Source organism: Dendrobates tinctorius, unplaced genomic scaffold (genome assembly GCF_039654945.1).
Source record: "Dendrobates tinctorius isolate UK_male_01 unplaced genomic scaffold, ASM3965494v1 ptg000048l, whole genome shotgun sequence".
Lineage (NCBI taxonomy): Eukaryota > Metazoa > Chordata > Amphibia > Anura > Dendrobatidae > Dendrobates > Dendrobates tinctorius.
The window spans coordinates 26539079-26566293 of NW_027361716.1; the positions used below are offsets into that span (position 1 = coordinate 26539079).

Consider the following 27215-nt stretch of genomic DNA (forward strand, 5'->3'; position numbering starts at 1 on the left):
CGTCAGGAATACATATCCCTTACCCCTGATTCCAGATTTGTGTAACCAACTCTCCGGGGCAAAATGGTTCTCCAAATTGGATCTGAGGGGGGCTTACAATTTGATAAGAATTATAGAGGAAGACGGATGGAAAACTGCTTTTCTCACGACAGAGGGGTTGTTTGAAAACCTAGTGATGCCGTTCGGCCTCACTAATGCTCCAGCAGTCTTTCAAAATTTCATCAATGTGGTATTCGCTGACCTCATTGGCCGCTTCGTTGTCATCTACTTGGATGATATTCTAATTTACTCGACTGATGAAGATTCTCATTTGTTACATGTGAAAACCGTTCTTCAAAGACTCAGGGAAAATCAATTGTTTGTCAAACTGGAAAAATGTACATTTTTTGTCCAGGAACTAACATTTTTAGGGCTCATAATCTCGCCACAGGGGTTTCGGATGGATCCCAAGAAGGTGCAGGCCATTGCGGAATGGGTTCAACCTCATGACCTAACAGGACCCCAGCGCTTCTTGGGATTCGCAAACTATTATTGGAGGTTTATCAAGGGCTTTTCACAGATAGTGAAACCTCTCACCAACCTCACGTGCAAATGGGCCGATATCAAAAATTGGTCTCTCCCGGCGAAACAATCATTTCTGGTTTTGAAGGATTGTTTTATGTAAGCTCCGATACTTGTGCAACCTGACCCATCCTTGCCATTCGTTGTGGAGGTCGATGCTTCCGAGGTGGGGTTGGGGGCCGTATTGTCTCAGGGGCCAGCTACTCTGACTAACCTTAGACCTTGTGCTTTTTTTTCCAAAAAAATTTCTCCAGCAGAGAGAAATTATTATGTTGGGAATAGAGAGCTTCTGGCAATTAAGCTGGCGTTTGAAGAATGGAGACATTTTTTGGAAGGGTTCAGAACATCCAATTATGGTCATCACGGATCACAAAAATCTAGAATACATCAAAACAGCTAAAAGATTGACTCCCAGACAGGCCCGTTGGTCACTTTTTTTTTCATGGTTTCAATTCTCTATTACGTTCCCTCCTGGATCTAAAAACGTGAAAGCAGATGCATTATCACATAGTTTTGAACCATTGTCTGCCCCTGATCCGCCGTCATCCATTCTTCAACCCAGGGTGGTTATAGCGGAGCTGTCATCGGAATTGGAGCGGGAGATTGTGGGGGCTCAATCTTTAGCTCCAAAGTCCAAACCTGCTCATAAATTGTTTGTCCCACAACACATACGTTCTGATCTCCTGCGAGAATTTTATGACTCTAAATTGGGTGGTCATCCTGGTATTGCAGCCACGTGTGAGGCAGTGAAAAGAGTTTTTTGGTGGTCATTAATGTCTACAGAGATTAAGAAACATGCCACAGCATGTGGGGTGTTAGGTGTCAGGTTTCTGCGGTCGCTATGCAGGAATCCAGACCCTCACATTCTACAGTCTCCTGCTCCTTATCCACTGCAGAAGAGATTGCAGAGGAGATTGCCTTGCAGCAAATCTCTCCTGAGGCTAAGTCCTTCTCTCCTCTTACTGAGCATGCTCATGGGACGATCTCCCATTGGAGATCGGGAGTCATGTGCTCAGGTCTTGCTCCAAATCTCATTTGTCCATCTCAGAGATCTAGAGGCGTGCGGAACGTCCCGGCTGCTATAAAAGGCGCGCATGGCTGTTCCGCCATGCGCTAGTATAGACATTATTTGCTAGATGTGTGAATGGTGACGGATGTATGATTCTGGTGACTGACTCATTTGAAACCCCTACCCTTGGATATTACGCATGTGGATAGGGAATTAGAGGATAGTCAGCGCCAGTCAGTGGCAAGCCATACGCCACTGTGCCTACCGCACCGCTACACTAGCGTCCGATGGTGTCATGCCTCATGGCACTATCGTACAGCGGCAGTAGTTGCCGCCGCGCTGCACTTAGCAGCACTTACTGGCGTCTGCGGTAGCGACGCCGCACACACAGTAGGTCAAGAAGGACATCGACCTCTGCCTTGGGCCGTGTCCTGTGACCATATACCGTGTGTGCACGCCATCTGTGACCTGTGAAGTTAACAGGCTCTGCGTTTATGCTTTACTGATACTAAAGCGCCTCTGTGAGTTTAACAGAGTCCGCTCTGTGCATCTCGGGTGACGTTTAACCTGAGCGCTGTATACCGCCATATAGCGAGTCCGCCATTACTCAGCAGCGGTTGTTACACCTACTGCACGGTAGACCCCGGGCGGCGAACGCACTTCCTATTATTTATATTTAGTGTGGTCCGCCGTCCCTAACATTATACTAGTGCCAGGGTCTGGCTAGTGATGGCAGAACAGCAGCAACTCTTGCAGTGCATTCGGCAGCTTGAGGGCCGGTTGGCCACTCTTGAGAGGGCTCTCTCAGCTGCGCAATCCACCGAAGCTGCTGTGCAAGCAATCACTGATGCGGTTACGCGTACGTCCATGTCCTCCCATGCGCCGACAGTTACCCGCCTCCCGTTGCCCGATAAATTTTCTGGCGATGGCGCCTCCTGTAGGGGTTTCATCAGCCAGTGCTCTATTCAGCTGGAGCTACTGGCTGCGCTATTTCCTATGGAATGGGCCATGGTGGTGTTTATTGTATCCCTTCTGTCGGGCAAGGCGTTGGAGTGGGCTATGCCACTATGGGAGCGTGGTGACCCAGAGGTTCGGACTGCTGCTCAGTTTTTATCAGCTATTAAGTAGGTCTTCCTCAGTCCACGGGTCACGCATAACACCTCTCTTCAGCTTCTGGCTTTGACCCAGGGATCCCTCTCGGTTAGTCAGTATGCTGTTCGTTTTTGGACACTGGCTTCCGAGCTGGAGTGGCCTGACAAAGCCCTTATCCCTGTGTTTTGTAGAGGTTTGGCGGAGCACGTCAAAGATGCTCTCTCTACCAGAGAGGTACCCGCAACTTTGGAGGAGCTGATTGCCATTTCCACCAGCATTGACCTCCATTTTTCGGAGAGCGGTATGGAGCGTGCTCAATCCAAGCAGAAGGTTACCTCAGCTCCCAACTTTTTTGAGCCTCTGGAACCACCCGAGCCAGAGTTTCCACCTCCTGAGCCCATGGAGATGTCTCGCGCCGTTCTCGAGGCGTATCCGGCACAAGACTCCATTTGCGTTTACCGTTGTCAACATGCTGTTGCTCCAGACAACAGCACCCCGCAATGGCCAAACTCTGTGCCGTTGGGTAAGACCTTTGTCCCTCATCACCTTCAGCCGAGGGTTCTCGCGTGGGCACATGTTTCCAGGAGGGGTGGTCACTGCGGCTATATGCAGACCACAAAACTCCTGGCTGGGTCTTATTGGTGGCCGCACAGGACTCGGGATGTAAAAAAATATATTCAGGCCTGTGCCTTTTGTTCATGGGATAGCCTTTCCAAACGGAGAGTGGCAACGGCCGCCGACACATGGCGGCGTCCCACTTTAACTTCCGCTCTCGTTGTCTCCCATGTGTCCCTTCTCAAACCTGGCGATCTTGCCATCCCTGATGCCTTCCACGTGTCCAGGGTTTCCTTGTCACCTACCCGGACATCAGACTTGCCTTCGGACGAGTCTGAGGCCTACACCACTAAAGGGCACAAGTTTGCGGGTCGGAAGTCTCAGGGGGGGACCCTAGGAAGGGGGGTAATGTTAGGAGTCAGGTTTCAGCTGTCGCTATGCAGGAATCCAGACCCTCACATTCTGCAGTCTCCTGCTCCTTATCCACTGCCGAAGAGATTGCAGAGGAGATTGCCTTGCAGCAAATCTCTCCTGAGGTGAAGTCCTTCTCTCCTCTTACTGAGCATGCTCATGGGACGATCTCCCATTGGAGATCGGGAGTCTTGTGCTCAGGTCTTGCTCCAAATCTCATTTGTCCATCTCGGAGATCTGGAGGCGTGCAGAAGGGCCCGGCTGCTATAAAAGGCACGCATGGCTGTTCCGCCATGCGCTAGTATAGACATTATTTGCTAGATGTGTGAATGGTGATGGATGTAAGATTCTGGTGACTGACTCATTTGAAACCCCTACCCTTGGATATTACACATGTGGATAGGGAATTAGAGGATAGTCAGCGCCAGTCAGTGGCAAGCCATACGCCACTGTGCCTACCGCACCGCTACACTAGCGTCCGATGGTGTCATGCCTCACGGCACTATCGTACAGCAGCAGTAGTTGCTGCCACGCTGCACTTAGCAGCAGTTACTGGCGTCCGCGGTAGCGACGCCGCACACACGGTAGGTCAAGACGGAGACCGACCTCTTTATTTATTTATTTTTTATTTTATTTTTTTTTATATTTTTATATAGCGCTAACATATTCGCAGCGCTTTACAGTTTTGCACACATCATCATCACTGTCCCCGATGGGGCTCACAATCTAAATTCCCTATCAGTATGTGTTTGGAATGTGGGAGGAAACCGGAGTGCCCAGAGGAAACCCACGCAAACACGGGGAGAACATACAAACTCCTTGCAGATGTTGTCCTTGGTGGGATTTGAACCACTCAAAGTGGCTAACCACTGAGTGGCTAAAGTGGCTAACCACTGAGCCACTGTGCCACCGTGCCGCCTCTGCCTTGGGCCGTGTCCTGTGACCATATACCGTGTGTGCACGCCAGCTGAAGCTAACAGGCTCGGCGTTTATGCTTTACTGATACTAAAGCGCCTCTGTGAGTTTAACAGAGTCCGCTCTGCGCACCTCGGGTGACGTTTAACCCGAGCGCAGTATACCGCCATATAGCGAGTCCGCCATTACTCAGCAGCGGTTGTTACACCTACTGCACGGTGGACCCCGGGCGGCGAACGCACTTCCTATTATTTATATTTAGTGCGTTCCGCCATCCCTAACATGGGGTTTGCGCCCGTTCAAAGAGCTCTCATTGCCGGCCGGCCGGGGAATTGGTACCTTTGCCAATTCCGAGAAGACCTTGGACTCATTTGTCCATGGACTTCATCACCAATCTCCCTCCGTCCCGGGGTAACACGGTAGTTTGGGTAATTGTGGATAGATTTTCTAAGTTGGCACATTTCGTACCCATGGCCAAGTTACCGTCAGCAGAAGTTCTTTCGAAACACTTCCTTTCCCAAATTGTTCGCCTACATGGTGTACCTACTAACATTGTATCTGAAAGGGGGACACAATTTGTAGCAACATTTTGGCAGGCTTTTTGCAGGAAGGTGGGGATATCTCTATCTTTCTCCTCAGCTTATCACCCAGAGAGTAATGAACAAACTGAGCGCACCAATCAGTCGCTGGAACAGATCCTCTGGTGTTTGACTTCCACGTTGCAGGATGACTAATGCGATGCCTTGCCATTGGCGGAATTCACTTTCAACAACCGAATAAACCAATCCACTGATAGGTCACCATTTTTTATTAATTACGGACTGAACCCTCACTTTGGTGAGTTTTCACGCCTGGATTCAAACTGTCCGGGGGCTGAGGACTCTGTCAGCAGGATAAGTGATCTATGGTCTAAGGTTTGTGCAAACATTTTCAAAGCACAAGGGAAATATAAACATTTTGCAGATAATAAGAGGGACCCGGGTCAGACACTACAATGTGGGGATAAGGTGTGGCTCTCTACGCGAAACATAAGTTTAAAGTTGCCCTCCGCCAAGTTGGGGCCCAAATTCATTGGTCCTTATGTGATAACCGAAGTGATTAACCCTGTGGCCTATCGCTTACTCCTCCCCTCATCCTTGAAACTGCATAATGTTTTCCATAGGTCCTTACTCAAACCTGTAGGCTCAGTGGTAGAGGAACCTGCGTCTCTACCATCTCCGGTGTTGGTGGACGGTCATATGGAAATTGAAGTGCAAAACATTGTGCAGTCCCGATGGGTTCGCGGTTCACTGCAATATCTCATACATTGGAAGGGGTATGGTCCGGAGGATCGTTCATGGGTACCGGCCAGGTTGGTGCACGCGGATCGCCTGGTTAAAGCGTACCATGCTCGATATACGGAGAGACCTGGGGGTCCTGAGGCCCCCCGTTGAGGGAGGGATACTGTCATGGTTTATTTAGAGTTCAGGGTAGGTGGTGTAGGAGTTAATGTGGAGAGCCTCTCTTTGGATCTGCGGAGGGTTTTTATAGCTTCAGGGGAGAGCCATCCTCTGTCGTTTATATTCCTAGTTTGAGTGTGCCTGACCCTGCTCCGCTTGTGCCTCTCGCCTGTCCCTGTATGCTTGTTTGGTGTTTGATCCGGTTTGGCCACAGTTAACGTCTCTTTGATTCCGATTCTGTACCTTTGCTGCCGTCCTGTGTATGACCCCCTGGCTCCGAATTGACCTCCCTGTGATCACCCTTCTTGTACCTCTGCTGCTGTCCTGTGTATGTTTAACCCTCCTCTGGTATCCGTTTCTGTACTGTACTGCCTGCCCCGTGTATGACCCTCGGTTCATCTGACTACCGCTATTTATTTAACGCTGCTCGTTCAACAACACTGTGACCGGCGCTGCTGTAGCCCAGCGGTGAGCTCCGCCCACCCCTCTGATGCGCAGTCACGTGGTAACAGGTCCTGCGGGCATCGAGCGCTTCTCTGTCGCTCCTCCCCTCTCCTCGCAGGTCCTGTAGCAGGATTCCCCTCACCAACGCTGCGCTCCTGCCTGGCAACTTTGTGGGTAAGGAGCCACTTTATACTTACTATGAGGGATTGGGGCTGCTGGGTATCTGTCAGTCACGCTGTCTCTAACTTTTGTCACCCTGAGCGTGACACAGCGTTAACGTGTTCCATGCTGCTACAGCCATTGTCAAAATCCTAACAAGGGTGGGTGTTTTTGGTTGGCATTAAATACTTTTTATGGAAAAGGTTGAGGTGTACCCCACAGGGGAAAATGTTTGCCAGCCAACACACTTAGTGTATGGGCATTCCAAATCTAGGAGACCCGCTCTTTTAAATTGGGCATAGTTTTTAATCAGACTTTCCTCCATGTCTCATCATCCACCGCCACTAGATCATCAGCATTAACGTGTTCCGTGCTGCTACAGCCATTGTCGAATTCTGAACAAGGGTGTGTGGTTTTTATGGGCCAAAAATACTTGTTATGGAAAAGGTTGAGGTGTACCCAAGAGGGGAAAATGTTTACCAGCCAACACACTTAGGGTATGGGCACTACAAGTCTAGGAGACCCGCTACTTTAAATTGGGCATCAGGCTTTCCTGCACGTCTCATCATCCGCCGCCACTAGATCACCAGCGTTAACATGTTCCATGCTGCTACAGCCAGTGTCAAATTCCAAACAAGGGTGAGTGGTTTTGATGGGCTAAAAATACTTGTTATGGAAAAGGTTGAGGTGTACCCCACAGGGGAAAATGTTTGCCAGCCAACACACTTAGTGTATGGGCATTACAATTCTTGGAGACCCGCTCCTTTTAATAGGACATTTTTTGTTAAGAGGCCCTCCTCCATGTTTCTTCCAAGGGGGGGATTGGGATTATTGGGGTGCATATGATTTGGTAGCAGGGCAGGCCTTGCAGTCAATGCATAAAAAAACAGAATGGGAGTACAATATGAATAATGTGAAGTTGATTTTCCTGGGACCATCCAGTACCTGGGTTCAAAGGCTTATTGGGGTGCATATGAATTGGTAGCAGGGCAGGCCTTGCAGTCAATGCATAAGAAAACAGAATGGGAGTACAAAATGAATAATGTGAAGTGGACTTTCCTGGGCCCATCCAGTACCTGGGTTCAAAGGCTTATTGGGGTGCATATGAATTGGTAGCAGGGCAGGCCTTGCAGTCAATGCATAAGAAAACAGAATGGGAGTACAAAATGAATAATGTGAAGTGGACTTTCCTGGGCCCATCCAGTATGTGGGTTCAAAAACTTATTCGGGTGCATATGAATTGGTAGCAGGGCAGGCCTTGAAGTCAATGCATAAGAAAACAGAATGGGAGTACAAAATTAATAACGTGAAGTGGATTTTCCTGGGCCCATCCAGTACCTGTGTTCAAAGGCTTATTGAGGTGCATATGACTTGGTAGCAGGGCAGGCCTTGTATTCAATGCAACATTTTTTATGGAAGCCCTCCTGGACATCCCGTGAAAGGGGTATTGGGGTGCATCATAATTCTTGGCAGCCCATCCACTCACTGCATAGGCAATAACAGTTTAGGAGACACACTGTTTAATAATGGCCAGCCCTTTAAGAAGATTAATGCCGCCTGATGCCCCGGCAAAAATAGGCTCTGAGACTTTAAGAGTCCCTCCTTCAAAAATGAAACAAGATGTGTCTGCTTATGTGTCACACTCCACATGGCCAGTTAGGGTTGTTAAATGTTAAAATGACATTTCCCAGTGAATGCATTTGTATTGGTTGAAAGCAATGTTAAAGTTGAAAAATGCTTCAAAAGTGCTGCATCTGAACATAGCCCAAGTGGTGCAGTGCAAGTCATTAACCTTGAAAGAATGTACCTTAACATATTTCCCAGCAAAATCCGTTTTGGTATGTTTTTTGGTGCACCGGTAAAAATGGCATGAAACTCTGACAACATTGTTTAAAGCTGTGAACAAGGAGTCAGGAATGCTTTCAGGCGTGATCCCCATGGTGTCCCCCTGTCATTTGAACAGTGTTTCCATCATTTTCAGACGTTTTTAGACCTTAAAGGGACCCCCGGGGTGGATCGAGGTAAAAATGCTAGGATCTCCCATAGACTTACATTGGGCTCGTTGTTCTATCCGAGTACCCGAGTATTCCAATTTGCTCGACCCGAGCAAACAGCACCCGAGCATTTTAGTGCACGCCCATCACTACTCATGATCCGAAGTGCAGAAGACTTCTGATTATGTGGCGTATTTGTTTTGTGGAGGCAACCCACTCCATACTTTGAGGGCTGAGATTAAAAAAGGAGTGGGGCATCCAAAGTCCAAGGGGGTGGCACAGGTCATGCTGAGGGCCTCATCAGGGGATGTAATTTGCAGGAGATGTCACAGCCTAGGTCATATAGCTACCCATTGTCCCCTGAAAAAACAAAAGCCAGTCCTTCTCCTAGCAGGAATCAGCCAGCCCAGGGTTAGCAAGGTCAATAGTTCAGGTCCTTTAAACACAGACACAAACACTTCTCTGGAGAGTCCCTCGCCAGACACTGAATAACTACTTCCTCTAGAGGCCAGCTATTTAAGCCCCTGACCACACCCTGGGTAGGAGATAAGGTGGACAATATAATACTCAGTCTATGGTCATCCACTAAAAACCCTGCCCTTTATTTAAATTGGCTGCTACCTACTTGCAACACTTAGCATGCTGAATGAAAAACTTCTGAGGTTTCTAGATCACTGAAGCCATGAGCCTCAGCAAAACATATCTCCACTTTGTCACACCCTCTAAGCAGTTGTGTTGGATTATTTTTCTATGTTTATATTACAGGAGCTAACAATCTCAGTGCTACATACAGTATCTCCCCTCCAGTACTTTTCCAGTGACTTTGTCACACTGCGTAGACTCATAATTATAATTCCCTTGGCAATATTTTTATTCATGCTGCATTAGACACTTCATATAGCTATTACCCCTACTAGTAAGTCAGACTCAAAATACTCATAGAAAATATATAGTAGTCAGCTCACTTGTGTAGTACGTGCACAAAATCGTTAATCCAGGCAGTGCAAGAGAATGTAAGAGAAATCCCTATCCAGCAATTAAAAAATCATCAATTATTGAAACTCCCTAAAAAGCATACACAAATACATGGCATTTGTGTATATGTGTACGATAGCAACAACTAGCACAGACAGCATAAAAGTTTGACATGTTTGCGGACTATTGGTACTTGTTCATAACCAAAACTAGAAATTTATCTTTAAAAAAAACACACCCATTAACACATGAATAATCAAGTGATAGTGCCAAACGATGTTAATACTCACAATGTAAATAACATACATTTTATAATCATGGAAGATAAATCTGTATGTTGGTTTAATTATTGTGAATAAAAAGAATCCATTAACCCCTTTACCACTTTAAATATATAGGTACGTCCAAGTTTGGCTCCCCCTGAAGAAAGCAGAAGCTGAAACGAGTGTCGGAGTGGACACATCCAGGGACAGACAGCGCAAGTTATTACACAGCTGATGTAAATTCCTACATATATGTTTCCTCTTGAATCTTGTGCATTTGCACATGGGGCTTTGAAATGAAACTTTGCTTCTAACATAGATCTATTAGCTCATAGATTTGCAAGCACATGCACTTTACTCATGATATCTATCATGGTATTCCACCTGTTTCACAACACACACTTGAGTGTATTACATATTTTGACATAAACACTCCTCAGTCAATACATTTCAATCAAGGCATCATAGTCATTTTATGCACTTTATTTTCTTATTTTATATTTAAATTTATTCTGTGGACAATTTCTCCATAATCACATAAGGTTATTTATTTTCACTTGATTTCATATCTGTTCCATTATGTGATTTAAATTGTATTTACACTCTTCTTACAATCATTACGTGCTGTAGTGCACTGGTGTCCTCACTGTGCAGTGATGAGGCAGTGACCCTGGAAAGTTCAAAAGTAAACGTAGTTTTAATGTCCAAACAAACAAAACACCCGGTATCTTCTGGATCGCAGCCGGGAAACAAGATAATCCATAAATACGTCCGGTTGCTGATAGCGACTGCACCACTGTATTAAGCTGCGGGGTGCCAGGAGTTCCCTCTGCTTGGTTCTGGGTTCCATCACACAGGCTGAACTTTTGCAGAGCCATCTCCTCTGCACCTTGCAAACTCCATGCTGACACACCCAATCCTCTGCTGCAGGTGTTTTCACAGAGGCCAGGGTAGGAAACGGACCACTCCACTACCTTCCTGTAGTCCGTTTTAAAAATAAAATCCCATGGCAGGTTTTTCTAATCTGCCTTGGACAAATAGCTTGTCCAAGACCAACACTCACTTTTATTCTGCATTGCAACAACAGCAACGCCTGTGACTGCAATGCAATCCCACGGCCTCAATATGCTTCTTTGCACATCCTGGGGGATACATAGCAATCCTCGCATATGACCCTGGTCACTACCTCACATTCTCCCCCTCTGTTCAAACTTGTGGGGTTGAACAATTGTCACCATATAGAGGGCCCATGACAGGGCATCTGCATTTCCCGGTGACTTCCTAGCCCAATGCTCCACGGTAAAATTGAAATTTTGCAAAAACAGGAACCAACAGGTGACCCGAGCATTCCTCACCTTGGTATTCCTCATCCAGACCAAGGGTGAATGATCTGTCACCAAGCGAAATGGTCAACCGAGCAAATAATAGCATAGGGACTCCAAGGCCCACTTAATGGCCAGGCACTCTTTCTCCACTACGATATAATTTTCCTCGGTCGGGGTGAGTTTCCTACTTAGGTAGGTGACTGGATACTCCTCTCTGTTCACCTCCAGTGACAGGACCACTCCTAGACCCACATTTGAGGCATCTGTCTGCACAATGAAGCGTTTTTGAAAGTTGGGGCTAATTAGGACGAGCTGTCCCCACAGCGTCACCTTCATGGACTGGTGCGCTTCCTCCGCCTGGGGGTTTCACCGAACCATGACCAACTTCTTTCCCTTGAGGAGATCGGTCAGGGGGGTTGTGCTCCCAGAAAAATTAGGTATAAACCTCTGGTAATACCCAACGATTCTGAGAAATGCTCTCACCTCTTTTGTGGTAATAGGTCGAGGCCAGTTCTGAATGGCCTCGATTTTATTTATTTGGGGTTTGATAACCCAACGGCCGATCATGTAGCCCAAGTACCGGGCTTCCTCGAGCTCTATTGCACATTTCTTGGGATTCACCTTCAAGCCCATGGATTTGAGTGAATCTACTACCGCTTGTATCTGGGACAAGTAGGTATGCCAGTCATTACTAAAGATGATGATATCATCTAAGTACGCTGATGCATAATTCCAATGGAGTTCCATCACTATGTCCATCAACGTCAGGAACGTGGCATGGGCCTCATGTAGTCCAAAGGGCAAGACTACATAGTGGTAAAGACTCTCCGGTGTTATAAAGGCGGTCTTTTCCTTTGCAGACTCTGTAAGAGGCACCTGCCAATAACCATTGGTCAGGTCGAGAGTGGTGAAGTACTGAGTCTGACCCAGGCGCTCAATCAGCTCATCCACCCGGGGTATTGGGTAAAGGTATTGTGGTGCAGCCATGAGGCCCAATCAGCTGATCCAAATCATTAGTGATAAAACTGTGCTTCAGAGATTTTCACTTAAAAATCATTAGGCCTAATATATTGGTACAGACAGGAGACCTAATTACCTACTCCAAATCATTTGTGCTAAACCAGGGGTGGGGAATGTCCCGCCCGCGGGCCGTATACGGCCGGCCATATAATCTTGTGCGGCCCGCAGCCACTTTCCCAATATTTTGGCCGCGGGCCCTTTAAGAGGTGCGCGCTGTATTGTGCCGCACTTTTCCCTTCAGTGCTCAGCAGGGCCGTATTTGACATTTGCCCCCCCCATACTCACCTCCTCCAGTGGTGCCTGCGCTGCAGCTCTGATGGTCCTGTGTGAGTGCACGGTCACACGTGGTACCGCTCATTAAGATCATGAATATGGACGCCACTCCACTCTCATAGGCGTGGCGCCCATATTCATGACCTTAATGAGCGGTACCACGTGACCGATGATCGCGCACTCACACAAACAGGAAGTACTGATACCCGCAGCAGCAGGGAACAGACCAAGCCACGGCACAGGTGAGCCGTATGGTGAATGAGCGGCGGCGGCGATGCGGCGGGAGGCAGAATGAGCCAGGGGGTTATAAGTGCTGGGGGGGCAGAATGAGCCGGGGGGAGAATGAGCACCGGGGGTAATGAGTGCTGGGGGGCAGAATGAGCCAGGTAGAGAATGGGGGCCGGGGGGATGAGCGCTGGGGGGGACATTGAGCGCCGTGGGGTAATGAGCGGAGCCTGCACTGGGGAGACGGCTGCACTGGATAGACGGCTGCACTGGGGAAATGGGTGCACTAGGGAAATGGGTGCACTGGGGAGACGGCTGCACTGGGGAGATGGCTGCACTGGGGAAACAGGTGCACTGGGGAAACGGGTGCACTGAGAAGACGGGTGCACTGGGGAGATGGGTGCACTGGGGAGATGGCTGCACTGGGGAGATGGCTGCAATGGGGAGATGGCTACACTGGGGAGATGACTGCACTGGGGAGATGGCTGCACTGGGGAGATAGCTGCACTGAGGAGATGGCTGCACTAAGGAGATAGCTGCACTGAGAAGATGGCTGCACAGGGGAGATGGCTGCACTGGGGAGATGGCAGCACTGGGGAGATAGGTGCACTGAGGAGATGGGTGCACTGGGGATTTGCGGCTGCTGGACAGCCTGAATACATGTGAGGAATGCCTGTTTGTTAAGGAATCCCCACATGTATTCAGGCTGTCCAGCAGCCGCAAATCATGCAAATGCGTAGACATAAACTAAATCTCCGAGCACGCCAAAATATTCGGAGGACACCCGAGCATGCTCGGGAAAACCCGAGCAACGAGTATACTCGCTCATCATTATTAATAATTTTATACGGCCCCCGAACGCTATTATAAAATACCAAATGACCCTCGGCAGAAAAAAGGTTCCCCACCCCTGTGCTAAACTGTGTTTCAGTGGTAAGTCAGAAGGCTATATTTTCACTTAAAAATCCTTAGGCCTAATAAAAATATTTTGTTCTGGTAATATTTTTGCCATGCTTGAGTCCACATTTGAAAATACAAATTGTTTGTGATAATAACATGTTCCTGAAACATGGCCACATTTAAGTATATAAATATTTAGTGCTACTAGATATTCTTTTTGCAGGAGTCCACATTTCTGAATCTATATTGTTTGGACTAATAGTGTGCTACAGAAAGCAGGCTACATTTCAGTAAATAAATCCTTTGAGCTAATAGTGTGGTCCAGCCAGCAGGCCACATCATCAATGTAATGGTAGTAGACAAGAGGCCTGATGGGATATGAGAACAAAAAGTCACTTTCAAGCTTTACCATGAAAAGATTTGCATATTGTGGAGCCATTTTACTTCCCATAGCTGTGTCGGTCTCCTGTAGATATATCTTGTTGTCAAATTCAAAGTAATCGTGGGTGAGGATGAACTATATAAGTTACACCACAGAATCAGCATCAGTCCCTGTGTTTTCCATGAAAAATTTGCAGGCATTTAATCTATCCTGGTGTGGGATATTAGAGTACAAAAGATTCTACATCCATGGTGGCCAGGATGGTTCCTTCTGGTAGAGGACCTATTTCTGCTAGTTTATTCAGTAGGTCAGTTGTGTCCTGAAAGTAGCTGAGTGTTTCCTTCACCAGTAGATTAAGAATACCCTCTACCCATCCATAAACCTGCTCAGTAAGGGTGCCCACACATGAAACAATTGGTCTTCTGGATTTCCAGATTTGTGGAATTTGGGAAGCATGTAGAATGTCCCTACTCTTGGACTCACTGTTATCAGGTCATCGGCTCTTATGGATACATCAGGCAGACAAGATAGCATCTTGTTTAGTTCCTTGTAATAGTCTTGTGTAGGATCCGACTCCAATTTTTTGTAGCAGCATGTGTTTATAAGTTGTCTGTTTGACCTGATTCCAGAGAGTCCAAGAACAGAGTATTTTTATACCTTTGTTATACTGTGTTTTTCTGTGTTTCAGTCTTTTGGTGGTGTGAACACTGCCCTACAGACTTGTTCACTGTGTGTATGACCCATGTGTTTATATTCAATTGGTTTCTTGTTTCTGCAAGATTAGGGAGGTCTCCACCCCTCCCTTGTGGGCCATGCACATATAAGCCGTCTTCCACAGCGTGTCCACATTGGACATTACCTTTCTGAATCCTGCTCATATAGGTACTATACACATGGTCAGGTTATTAAATATATCAGTTAGGGACTGCTCTGATATGGGTATACCTTGACGTTTGGTAGAGCGGCTTAGTATACATTCTTTGCAAAAAACATATCAACCAAATACCCTGTTTTCTATCATCTTTTTACTAGCACTTGCTGTTTACTGTTACTTTTTTACAAAAGTATTTTTATATGTTTGTTATACTGTGTTTGTCTGTGTTTCAGTCTTTTGTTGGTGTGAACACTGTCCTACAGACTTGCTCACTGTGTGCATGGCACATGTGTTTATATTCAATTGGCTTCTTGTTTTTGCAAGATTAGGGAGGTCTTCACCCCTCCCTTGTGGGCCATGCACATATAAGCCGTCTCCTACAGCGTGTCCACATCGGACATTACCTTTCTGAATCCTGCTCATATAGGTACTATACACATGGTCAGGTTTTTAAATACATTGGTTAGGAACTGCTTTAATATGGGCATACCTTGACGTTTGGTAGAGCTGCTTATTGTACATGTTTTGCAAAAAAAAAGTATCAACCAAATACCCTGTTTTGCTAACATCTTTTTACTAGCACTTGCTGTTTACTGTTAGTTTTTTACAACAGAACATTTTTATACATTTGTTTTACTGTGTTTTTCTGTGTTTCAGTTTTTTGTATTAGTCAATTCCTGATGATGAGACCTGAGTAAGTCTCGAAAGCTTGCAATTTGTTACCATCTTTTCAGTTAGCTATGAAAAGGTATCAACCACTGAGGACTCTCAATTCTGAATATTTTGGCTTAGTGATAGACTGCAGAGGGTGGTAATAAATGGTATATTCTCTAACTGGGTCGCTGTGACCAGTGAGGTACCGCAGGGTTCGGTGTTGGGACCTATTCCCTTCAACATATTTATTTACGATCTAGTAGAAGGTTTACACAGTAAAATATTGATATTTGCATATGATACAAAACTATGTAAAGCAGTTAATACAACAGAAGATACAGTAGTATTCTGTTACAGATGGATGTGGATAAGTTGGAAACTTGGGAACTTGGGCCGAAAGGTGGCAGATGGGGTTTAACAATGATAACTGTAAGGTTATACACATGGGAAGAAGGAATCAATATCAATATTACATACTGAACAGGAAACCACTGGGTAAATCTGACATGGAGAAGGACTTGTGGATCCTAGTTATTGCTAAACTTACCTGAAGTAGCCAGTGCCAGGCAGTGGCTGCCAAGGCAAACAGAATCGTGGAGTGCATTAAAAGAGGTCTTGATACACATGATGAGAGAATTATACTGCCTCTGTACAAATCCCTGGTTAGACCGCACATGGAGTACTGTGTACAGTTTAGGGCACCAGTGCTCAGGAAGGATACAATGGAACTAGAGCAAGTACAAAGGAGGGCAACAAAATTAATAAATGGGATGGGGGAAATACAATACCCAGAGAGATTAGTAAAATTAGGATAATTTAGTCTAGAAAAAGGATGACTGATGGGCGATCAAATTACCATGTATAAGTGTTATGAATGGGTCACCGAGGAGGAAAAAAACAACAAGCTAAGTCTCAGAAAACCAGAGAGGTTGGTAACTATGCAGATTGCAGATCCCTGATCTTAACCACACAACTAGCAGCAGTCGTGGAGCGTTCCTACGATGGTCCTAGACACCTCGTCACAACCGGAGAGCTACACAAGCCTAAAGCAGGAAAAGAGGAAAACTAACTGCCCCAGAGCAGACCGCAAAGGAAAGACAGCCCCCCCCATGTATTGACGGTGAAACAAGATGAAAACACAAACAAAGGCAGGAAAATAGGCTGAGCAAACGATGGGGCCCGACTAACTAGAAAGGACAGGAAAGGAAAGCCACTGTCTGCAATCTGCCAAAAAACCCTACCAAAATAATGTCCAACACGTCTGATAGCAAAATTAACCCTGAAGTCACTAGACTTCTCCCACTATATCAGCACTCTGAAATATTCTGAAACAGAGCAAAAAGAGGCCAATCTAATAAGGGACGAAAATTGGCAAATACAGATAAATAGGAGTGGAAGTTCAGCATAGCCCCAGCAGGGGCAGGCTGACCACACAAGAAACTGAATTGACCAACAAGCGCAAGTGTGAACATTAGCAAAAAACAAACTTAACTTGAGAAGACTGGAAGAGAGCTGAAGTCCAAGACCTGAGAAGCAGACTGAATCACCAGCACTAGGATAGGGTGTCGGCTGTCTTATATCCAGTCTGATACTCCAGAGATCGAATCGTTATCCTCCTCATCAGGTGGCAGATCACTACCACTTAAACCAACCTCACTACCTCCTGTCACCACCAGAGGGAGAACGGAAGGAGAACTCTCAACTGGTGGAGCAGAAAATGAGTTCATAACATATAAGTATATAAGGGGACAATACAAATATCTCTCCGAGGATCTGTTTATACCAAGGAAGGTGATGGTCACAAGGGGGCATTCTCTGCTTCTGAAGGTGAGAAGATTTTTCCCACCAACATAGAAGAGGATTCTTTACTGTGAGGGCAGTGAGAATCTGGAATTCCTTGCCTGAGGAGGTGGTTATGGCGAACTCAGTCGAGGGGTTCAAGAGAGACCTGGATGTCTTCATGGAGCGTAGCAATATTGTATCTTACAGTTATTAGGTTCTTTAGAAGGACGTAGATCTGGGGATTCATTCTGATGGAATATAGGCTGAACTGGATGGACAAATGTCTTTTTTCAGCCTTGCTAACCATGTTACTATATTACTATGCTACTATGTTACCTCGAGGAGCAGCTAAGTGAGGCGACCTGCCACAACGGATATTAGAAATTATTTGTGCCGATTTTCCTAAATCTAAATATTTCACTATTCGCTCATCACTAGTCACAACATCTGAATTGAAACTTCAATTCCTCGCTATAAATACTGGCCCAGACCTTTATAAAACATGCATAGCCTATTGCTGACAACTGTCATGCCATTATAAAATGTTCCACTGTGGGTCAATTGATCAGTCACCTTCCTGTATTGCTATCCTTACATTTTTCTACAAATAGTAGTCTATAGTCTATGAAACTGATGTTTATGCCACCTGTGTATGGATAGGAAACTAAAAAAATGGAGCTGTTGCATGAGGTATCTCTGCTCTCAGCAAAGAAGGCTTACACCGCTCACTTAGCCACCACGTCTTAATTGAATCTTCAATTTGTCACTCTAAATGTTGGCCCAGACACTAAGGCCTCTTTCACACATCAGGTTTTCGCCGTCAGGCGCGATCCGGCGCTTTTGACAGAAACCGGATCCGGCGAAATGCAATGCCGGATCCGGTTTCCCCCCCATTGACTTGCATTTGCGCCGGATCGCGCCGGATGGCCATGCGTTTCATCCGGTTTTCGCCGGATCCGGCAATGTGTCGCAATGTGTCGCGATCCGGCGTGTGGAAAAAACGTCTACTGTAACGTTTTTTGTCTCCGGCGAAAAAGCCGGAAACGCCGGATCCGGCGCGTCCGGCTTTTTCACACAATGAAAGCCTATGAGCGCCGCAATGCGCCGGATCCGGCGAAAGCCGGATCCGGCGGCCGGATCCGTTTTTTTGGTCTGAGCATGCTCAGTAGCTCTGCCCACAAGACATATATAAAAGCAAGACAGTGGGACCCACAGCCACACTCAACATGCCACCCAAGAAAGCAACCAAGCGAAGCAGGAGAAGGCAGGAGACCACTGCAGCACCATCAGCACCACCACCACCCCAAATGGAGCAGCAAATAGAACATGCTGAGGAGGGGAGGCCAGCAGCAGATGAGAGACGGTAATTATCAAATCCCCCATTCCTCCAAACTAGGGCCATGGAATATCAAGATATTCATTGGCCCTTTGTTTCTCTTTATTCAACAGCCGCCAAAGAGATGCAGCAGCAGCAGCAGAAATGGCATCACTGGCAGCAGCAATACCCACAGCCATGGAGTCTGGCCATCAACAGGACAGCACATCTTCTTCTGGGAGCCCTCCCTCGCATCGTCAGCGTTTGACGGTAAGTTTTTATTTCCAAAATCCATCATCTCTGTAATATATGTCTATTCATTGCCTTTTATTTCAAAACAGGAATCACAAGATGAAGAGGAGCTCCCAGAAGAAGAAGGAAGGGGTGGACAGACACCTGGAGTGGGCTCACAATTGGTAAGTTTTTTGCATCAAACGCAGAAACACAACATCACACTACACACAACACATAGAAAACAATGTTCTGCAGACCACACACAGCAAACAAATGCCTACATCCAAAGACATAACATTTTTTGTTTTCTTCTCTAGTCTTCCCAATCTGGTGCTCGGCCAAGAGGTCCTCGCAGTGCCTCCCAGGGTCGTCGGCGACAGCAACGCGGCGGTCACCAGCGTGTAAGTATAAATATTTTTGCTTTTTTTTTGCACTTTTTATTTCATTTCTTTTGTGGAGGCTAATTATGTTATTTTTGTCTTTTTCTTTAACAGCCTTCACAGCGTGCTCCCGACTCTGACGGTGAGGATGGAGGACTCGATGTGGACCACCTCATCGATCTCGTCAGAGAAAGGGAGCCGCTCTGGAATATGGCTGACCGCCGCCACGCTGACCTTATCGTTACCCGACGACTCTGGGAGGAAATCTGTTCTCTCCTTGTGGGCCGCTGGGAGGACCTCGAAGCTCGGGCCCAGATTAAAGAGCGTAAGTATATACAGTACCGGTTGCTTGATGTAAACCAGTGTTTCCCGAACTCCAGTCCTCGTGGTCCCCACGGATCATGTGTTCAGGATTTCTATTTACTATGGAAATCCTGAAAACATGACCCCTGGGGACCATGAGGACTGGAGTTTGTGAAACACTGATGTTGTATACTAACCACTCCTTTCTCGTTTCAGGGAACAGAATTGTGAATCGGTGGCGGTCTGTGAGGGATCGTTTCAAGAAGGAGTTCAATAAAGAGATGCGGGCCCCGAGTGGATCTGGAGGACGCAGGAGCAAGTACAAGTACGCAGAAGCCCTGTCGTTCCTCCGGGAAACAATGCTCACCAGAAGGTAAATATTACACACCACATGTGAAAAAAATGTTAGATGTAACTTTTTTTTTTCAGCCAGGGCCATACCATGTCAGTATTTTAATTGTTTTTTTTTCTCTTTATTCCACAGCACGGTGAGCAGCACTCGGGAGCCTGCACGATTGGACCCTTCTGAGGCGATCCCTGAGGAGACCGGCACCGAGGGACACTTCGACCGCCCCGGTACATCTGCACCTTCCCAGCCTTCCCACACATTCGACCCATCTGTCCCATCCACCAGCACAGGAGCATCGTGGCCGCCTACATTACATGAAGCTGCTGGTGAGGAGATCGATTTCCCTTTACCCCACCCTTCTGCCCCTGCCACCTCTAGTACACCTGCGGGTACTGGGTGGCAGCGGCAGAGGGGTCAGGAAAAGAGTTATGCGCAAGAGTTCTTGCATCTGAATGCATCTTTCCAGAACTGTCTCAAAGTCTTGTCAGAGCAAATCTCCGCAGGCTTTCAGCAGATCAACTCCAGCATTCTGGAGGTGAAGACACTTCTGCAAACCATGCATTCAGAAGCAAGATCTTCGCCAAACCACACCTTTTTCAGGTCTGTTGTGGAGCGCATGGCAACACTATCTCCTACCCAGCAGATGCATGTAATGCATTCGTGCCACGGTGCTCTACAGCAGGTTACCTCCCAACCTCCACCTCCCACCACTGTAGTTCCTCCACCTGCACCCCCTCCAGCCACTTTCCATCCTCCCCCTCCTATTACATCTGCACCCCCTCCAGCCACTTTCCATCCTCCCCCTCCTATTACATCTGCACCCCCTCCAGCCACTTTCCATCCTCCCCCTCCTATTACATACCAGCAACCTCACCAGTACCAGACATCTCCCCACTTCCAGCAACCTGCCCCGTACCAAACTCCTTCCCCGTACCAAACTCCTTCCCCGTACCAAACTCCTTCCCCATACAACTTTCCATCAACATCATCTGCTCCTACAGTCCCTGCCCAACCCTCCACTCCACCGCCCACCACCTCTTCTGCCTCCCACATGTCCACCCATTCTGTAGCTTTTTCCACACCTTCACCTCTAACTGTTCCTTCCCCACCACGATCCCAGTCCTCTCTCCACACACCCAGTGTCGAAGTGTCCCGCAGCCCCTCCAGCAGTATTTCCACCCCACAGTACACAGAGTTGTAATGTTTTTTTTTGTAATAAAAATGCCCATTGGGTTTAAAACCTTTATTAAAAAAGTTTTTTGCACTTTAAAAACATAAAAAAGAAAAAAATTTAAATAAAAGTTAAATTATCGTTTCACAATGGTTGTCTGTCATTTCTTTCTGCGGCGAACTATGTTTTAAAAAAAGGTTAAATACAGGGTATTTCAAAGGTAAAAAGGTATTCAAAACCAGGTATTTAACTGTGGGTAAATTTTAGCTTTTTGCCACAGTTGTGTTCCTGGTTGTGTTTGAAGCAAAGTATTTCACCTAAAAAGTTGTGTTTATTGTTGGTGATTTCCTACCAATGTACACAACTTTTGTTAAAAGGTGAAATACTTTGCATAAAACACAACCAGGTACACACCTGTGGCCTAAAGGTAAAAATAGTAAGACCATGACAAGATAGCCAACTTTGGTTGGCAAAGGTATATACTGTTGGTCCAGAAGGTACACAAGTTTAGGGCACAAATCTTTCACACTCTGTCATCCCAGTGTACTCTGCCTTGAGGTGACATAAAGTATAGTGGAAAATTGTCCCTGAAACCGTCACAGAACTTCTAGTGGTAATATTTCCAATGACAACATCCATCTTCGCCAGTAACTTGCTCTTCTCTCCAACCTGCACTTTCTTCTCTACAACCTGTCAAAGAAGGGCTGTAGGAACATGCTATGCTAGTTTTCCAGTAGCCAATCCCGTTCGGAAGGCCACAAGGGTCAATTTTAAAAACCGGATCCGGCGTAATCCGTCGAAAAACGGATAGAAAAACGGATGAACCGGATGAGACGGATCCGGTTTTGTCTGTCAAGAACAAGACGGATCCGGCAGAAAACCGGATCCGGCACTTCAGGTTTTACAAAACATTTGCCGGATCCGGCATTCCGGCACGACGCCGGATCGCGCCTGACGCCGAAAACCTGATGTGTGAAAGTAGCCTAATACAACATGCATGGCCTATAGCTGACTGTTGGTGTGCTATTCTAAAATATCTACTGTGGATGTGTTACTATCTTTAAATTTTTCTACCCTATAGTATTCTACCAAGCTGATATTTGTGCCACCTGAGTGTAGCTGAGAAAAAAAGAAGTTTGGCCTGTTGCATGAGGTATCAGGGCTCCCAGCAAAAGAAGGCTTACATTGCTCCCTTAGCCACTACATCTTAATTGAAACTTCAATTCAAAGCTGTAAATGCTGTCCTAGACACTGATACCTCATGCATGTCATATGGCAGACTGCTGCTGTGCCATTACCAGTTTTCTACTGTGGGTCAATTGATGCCACTTTCATGGTGTCTTAGAATCATAGAATCGTAGAGTTGGAAGGGACCTCCTGGGCCATCTGGTCCAACCCCCTGCTCAAAGCAGGATTCGCTAAATCATCCCAGTCAGATGTCTGTCCAGCCTCTGTTTGAAGACTTCCATTGAAGGAGAACTCACCACTTCTCGTGGCAGCCTGTTCCACTCATTGATCACTCTAACTGTCAAAAAGTTTTTTCTAATATCTAATCTGTGTCTCTTCCCATTCAGTTTCATCCCATTGCTTCTAGTCTTTCCTTGTGCAAATGAGAATAAAGTTGATCCTTCTACAATGTGACAGCCCTTTAGATATTTGTAGACAGCTATTAAGTCTCCTCTCAGTCTTCTCTTTTGCAAACTAAACATTCCCAAATCCTGCAACCTTTCCTCATAAGACAGGGTTTGCAGACCGGTCACCATTCTGGTCGCTCTTTTCTGAACTTGCTCCAGTTTGTTGATGTCTTTTTTAAAATGTGGTGCCCAAAACTGGACACAATATTCCAGATGAGGTCTGACCAAAGAGGAGTAGAGGGAAATAATGACTTCACGTGATCTAGACTGTATGCTTCTGTTAATACATCCTAGAATTGCATTTGCCTTTTTTGCTGCTGCATCACACTGTTGACTCATATTCAGTCTGTGATCTATTAGTATACCCAAGTCTTTTTCACATGTGCTGTCACTTAGCCCTATTCCTCCCATTCTATATATGCTTTTTTCATTTTTATTGCCCAGATGTAGTACTTTGCATTTCTCCCTGTTAAAAACCATTCTGTTAGTTGCTGCCCACTTCTCCAGTTTATTTAAATCTTTTTGAATCCTCTCTCTCTCTTCTCTAGTATTAGCTATCCCTCCTAGCTTTGTGTCATCAGCAAATTTAATCAGTTTACCCTCAATTCCTTCATCTAAATCGTTGATAAAGATGTTGAACAATACAGGGCCCAGGACAGAGCCCTGTGGTACCCCACTTGAGACATTCTTCCAACTGGATGTGCAGCCATTTACGACCACTCTTTGGGTCCGATCACTAAGCCAGTTATGAATCCACCTAACAGTTGCCTTGTCCATTCCATACTTAGTCATTTTTTCAATAAGGATTGTATGAGAGACTTTGTCAAATGCTTTGCTGAAGTCAAGATATACTATATCTACAGCATTTCCTTGATCCACCCAATCAGTGATACCGTCATAGAAGGAAATTAAGTTAGTCTGACATGACTTATTAGTTAGAAACCCATGCTGACTCTGTTTAATCACTTCATTCTTATCCAGGTATTGACATACATGTTGTTTAATAATTTGTTCAAAGATCTTTCCTGGTATAGAAGTCAGACTCACCGGCCTATAGTTGCCTGGGTCCACCTTCTTCCCCTTTTTGAAGATAGGAACAACATTTGCTCTTCTCCAGTCTTCTGGCACTTCTCCTGTTCTCCAAGAATTTTCAAAGATTATGGAGAGGGGTTCAAAAATTTCTTCTGCTATCTCCTTCAGTACTCTGGGGTGTAATTCATCTGGACCTGGAGACTTGAATTCATTTAGGTTAGCTAAGTGTTTCCTCACTATCTTTCTGTTTATAGATATCCTGGATTCTTCTATTCCCTTAATAGGACAGTGAATAACAGTTGATGTTGCATTTCCTTTCTGAGAGAAAACAGATGCAAAATAGGAATTTAAAAGTTCAGCCTTCTCAACATCCTGTCTTACCATTTCATCATTTTCATCCTGTAAAAATCCTATAGCATCTTTGACTTTTCTTTTACTTTTGACATATCCCCAAAATCCTTTATTATTGCTTTTGACATCTCTTGCAAGCCTCAGTTCATTTTCAGCTTTAGCTAATCTGATTTGTGCCCTGCAGGTTCTGCAGACAGCATTATATTCTTCTTTAGATATGCCTCCCTCTTTCCATTTTATAAACATTTTTTTCTTCCTTTTTAGCATGTGCTTAAGTTCTGTGTTCATCCATCCTGGTTTCCTTAAATGCTTCCTATTCTTCCCTCTTTTCGGAATTGTTAACAACTGTGCTTTGAGAATTTCATTTTTCAAGATTTCCCATCCTTCCTGGACATTTTTGTCTTTAAGGATATCCAGCCATTGGATCCCTCCAATTCTCTTTCTGAATCCCTTAAAATCTGCCTTTCTGAAATCTAACCTTGACGTCTGAGTCTTCACAGGTCTTCCACCTCTAGTTATCCAAAATTCTAAAATAGCATGGTCGCTACCTCCTAGGGTCCCAGCCACTTTTACCTCCTCAACCATTTCCTCCCTGTTTATAAGGATTAGATCCAAGGTAGCAGTTCCCCTTGTTTTCTCCCCTACCTTTTGGAAGATAAAGTTGTCAGCAAGAGAGGATAAGAATTTCCTTGACCTGTTAGTTTTGCCTGAGAGAGATTCCCAACAAATGTCTGGATAGTTGAAATCTCCCATGACAACTATGTCATATTTTTTGGAGAACTTGGCCATCTGATGCATAAAGAGTTCATCTATATCTTCGGCTTGCACAGGCGGCCTGTAGTAAATGCCTACAATGGTGTCCTTTCCATTGTTCTGTCCTTGTATTCTTACCCAAACAGTTTCCACAGAACTCCCAGTCTCTGAAGCTTCAATCTCTGTGCAGATATACGCGTTTCTAACATACAATGCGACACCCCCTCCTCGTTTATCAAGTCTGTTTCTTGCAAATAAGTTGTATCCTTCTAGTCTTGTATTCCAATCATGTGTATTGTCCCACCAAGTTTCAGTGATTCCAATGACATCATATTTCTTTTCCTGTGTTAGTAGTTCCAATTCTCCTTGTTTGTTGCCCATGCTTTGTGCATTAGTATAGAAACATTTTAGTTTGTGATTGGTTTCTCTTTCTCCAATATTTTTATTAATTAGATTCTTTCGTCTTTGTTCTTCCTTTCCACTTCTAATAGCAGAGTTCTCAATAGCATTTGTCAGGTGTATGGCTTTTTCTGGTCTTTTGCTTCCCTTCCCATGTTGTTCTAGTTTAAAGCTCTCCTTACAAGTGTAGCAAGGCGACTTCCAAATACATGCTTTCCAGTCTTCGTAAGGTGCACCCCATCTCTAGTAAGTAGTCCATCGTATAAGTAGTTCACTCCGTGATCCAGAAATCCAAATCGTTGCTGACGGCACCATCGACGTAGCCAGTTGTTCACCTGCAGAATCTTATTCCACCTCCTTGTTCCATGGCCATCCACTGGGAGGATGGAAGAGAAGACCACCTGCGCTCCCAGTTCTTTCACTTTCTTGCCTAAGTCTTCAAAGTCTCTGCAGATGGTTTCCAGGTCGTTTCTTGCGGTGTCATTTGTCCCCACATGTAGTAGCAGGAATGGGTAGTCATCTGTAGGTCTGAAGAGTCCTGATATCCTGTCAGACACATCTTTAATTTTTGCACCTGGAAGACAGCACATTTCTCTTGAAGTTATATCCGGTCTGCAGATAGCGGCCTCTGTTCCTCTCAGCAGGGAATCCCCCATGACCACCACTCTCCGTTTCTTCTTCACAACATTTTTCTTTCTCCATCCAGGAGGACTCTGAGGGCGTACAAGGTTGCTGTTTGTTGGCAAAGTCTTATCCTGATGTATTTCTTCATCGTTTTCCTGCGTGAGAGCCTGGTACTGGTTTCTGAGCAGTATGGGTGCTGACTGCCTCCTGATCCTCCTGCTTCTCTGGGTCACATGTCTCCATTCCTCTGTTTCTTCAGGTGCACTTCGAATTTCTTCTCTTTCTGTAACATGAAGAGATAATTCTGCTCTGTCCAAGAACTCTTCACCTTCCTTAATGATCTTCAACGTAGCTAACCTCTCTTCGAGATTTTGCAACTTTTCCTCCAACAGGGACACAAGCTTGCATTTGTGGCATGTGAAGTTTGGCTTTTCCACTGGTAAATCTGTGAACATGTAGCAAGAAATGCAGCTCACCAAATGGCTCCTGGCCTCTTCCATCTTGAGATTTCTTAAAAACGATGAAAGATGAGCCAAACTTCGCGCGCCGATAGGACTCCTCAAGACTCTTCCCCTGGTTTTCCGATTTCCTCTTTTCAGCTGCAACCGCCAAAACCCAGTGATCGTTGAGCTCGCGGAGACTCTTCACTTATCCCAGAAGGCACTGGGAATATGCAAATGATCTCCTCAAGACTCTTCCCCTGGTTTTCCGATTTCCTCTTTTCAGCTGCAACTGCCAAAACCCAGTGATCGTTGAGCTCGCGGAGACTCTTCACTTATCCCAGAAGGCACTGGGAATATGCAAATGATCTCCTCAAGACTCTTCCCCTGGTTTTCCGATTTCCTCTTTTCAGCTGCAACCGCCAAAACCCAGTGATCGTTGAGCTCGCGGAGACTCTTCACTTATCCCAGAAGGCACTGGGAATATGCAAATGATCTCCTCAAGACTCTTCCCCTGGTTTTCCGATTTCCTCTTTTCAGCTGCAACCGCCAAAACCCAGTGATCGTTGAGCTCGCGGAGACTCTTCACTTATCCCAGAAGGCACTGGGAATATGCAAATGATCTCCTCAAGACTCTTCCCCTGGTTTTCCGATTTCCTCTTTTCAGCTGCAACCGCCAAAACCCAGTGATCGTTGAGCTCGCGGAGACTCTTCACTTATCCCAGAAGGCACTTGGAATATGCAAATGATCTCCTCAAGACTCTTCCCCTGGTTCTTAATTTTAGCTGTTTGGGAAGCTTTTTGTCACCCTTTAAGGTGTTGTGTATGCGTTAAGTTTGGCCTTGCATTGAGTTTAATGGGGCTTTGGTATGGTTATTGAATTGTTCGGTGAACATGTTTGGTGAGCATCTAAACGTTCAATGAGTAGAACAGAACCAAACTTTGAAGGTTCTCTCATCTCTAGTCCTGTGTGGTCAT

The 27215-nt window shown here is 45.8% G+C and overlaps 1 protein-coding gene across 2 annotated transcripts in view; it reads left to right on the top strand.

The window, feature by feature from the left end:
• SYT9 (synaptotagmin 9) overlaps window positions 1–27215 on the top strand; it is a 799187-nt gene that overhangs the window by 644607 nt on the left and 127365 nt on the right. The gene's annotated exons all lie outside the window — the stretch shown is intronic.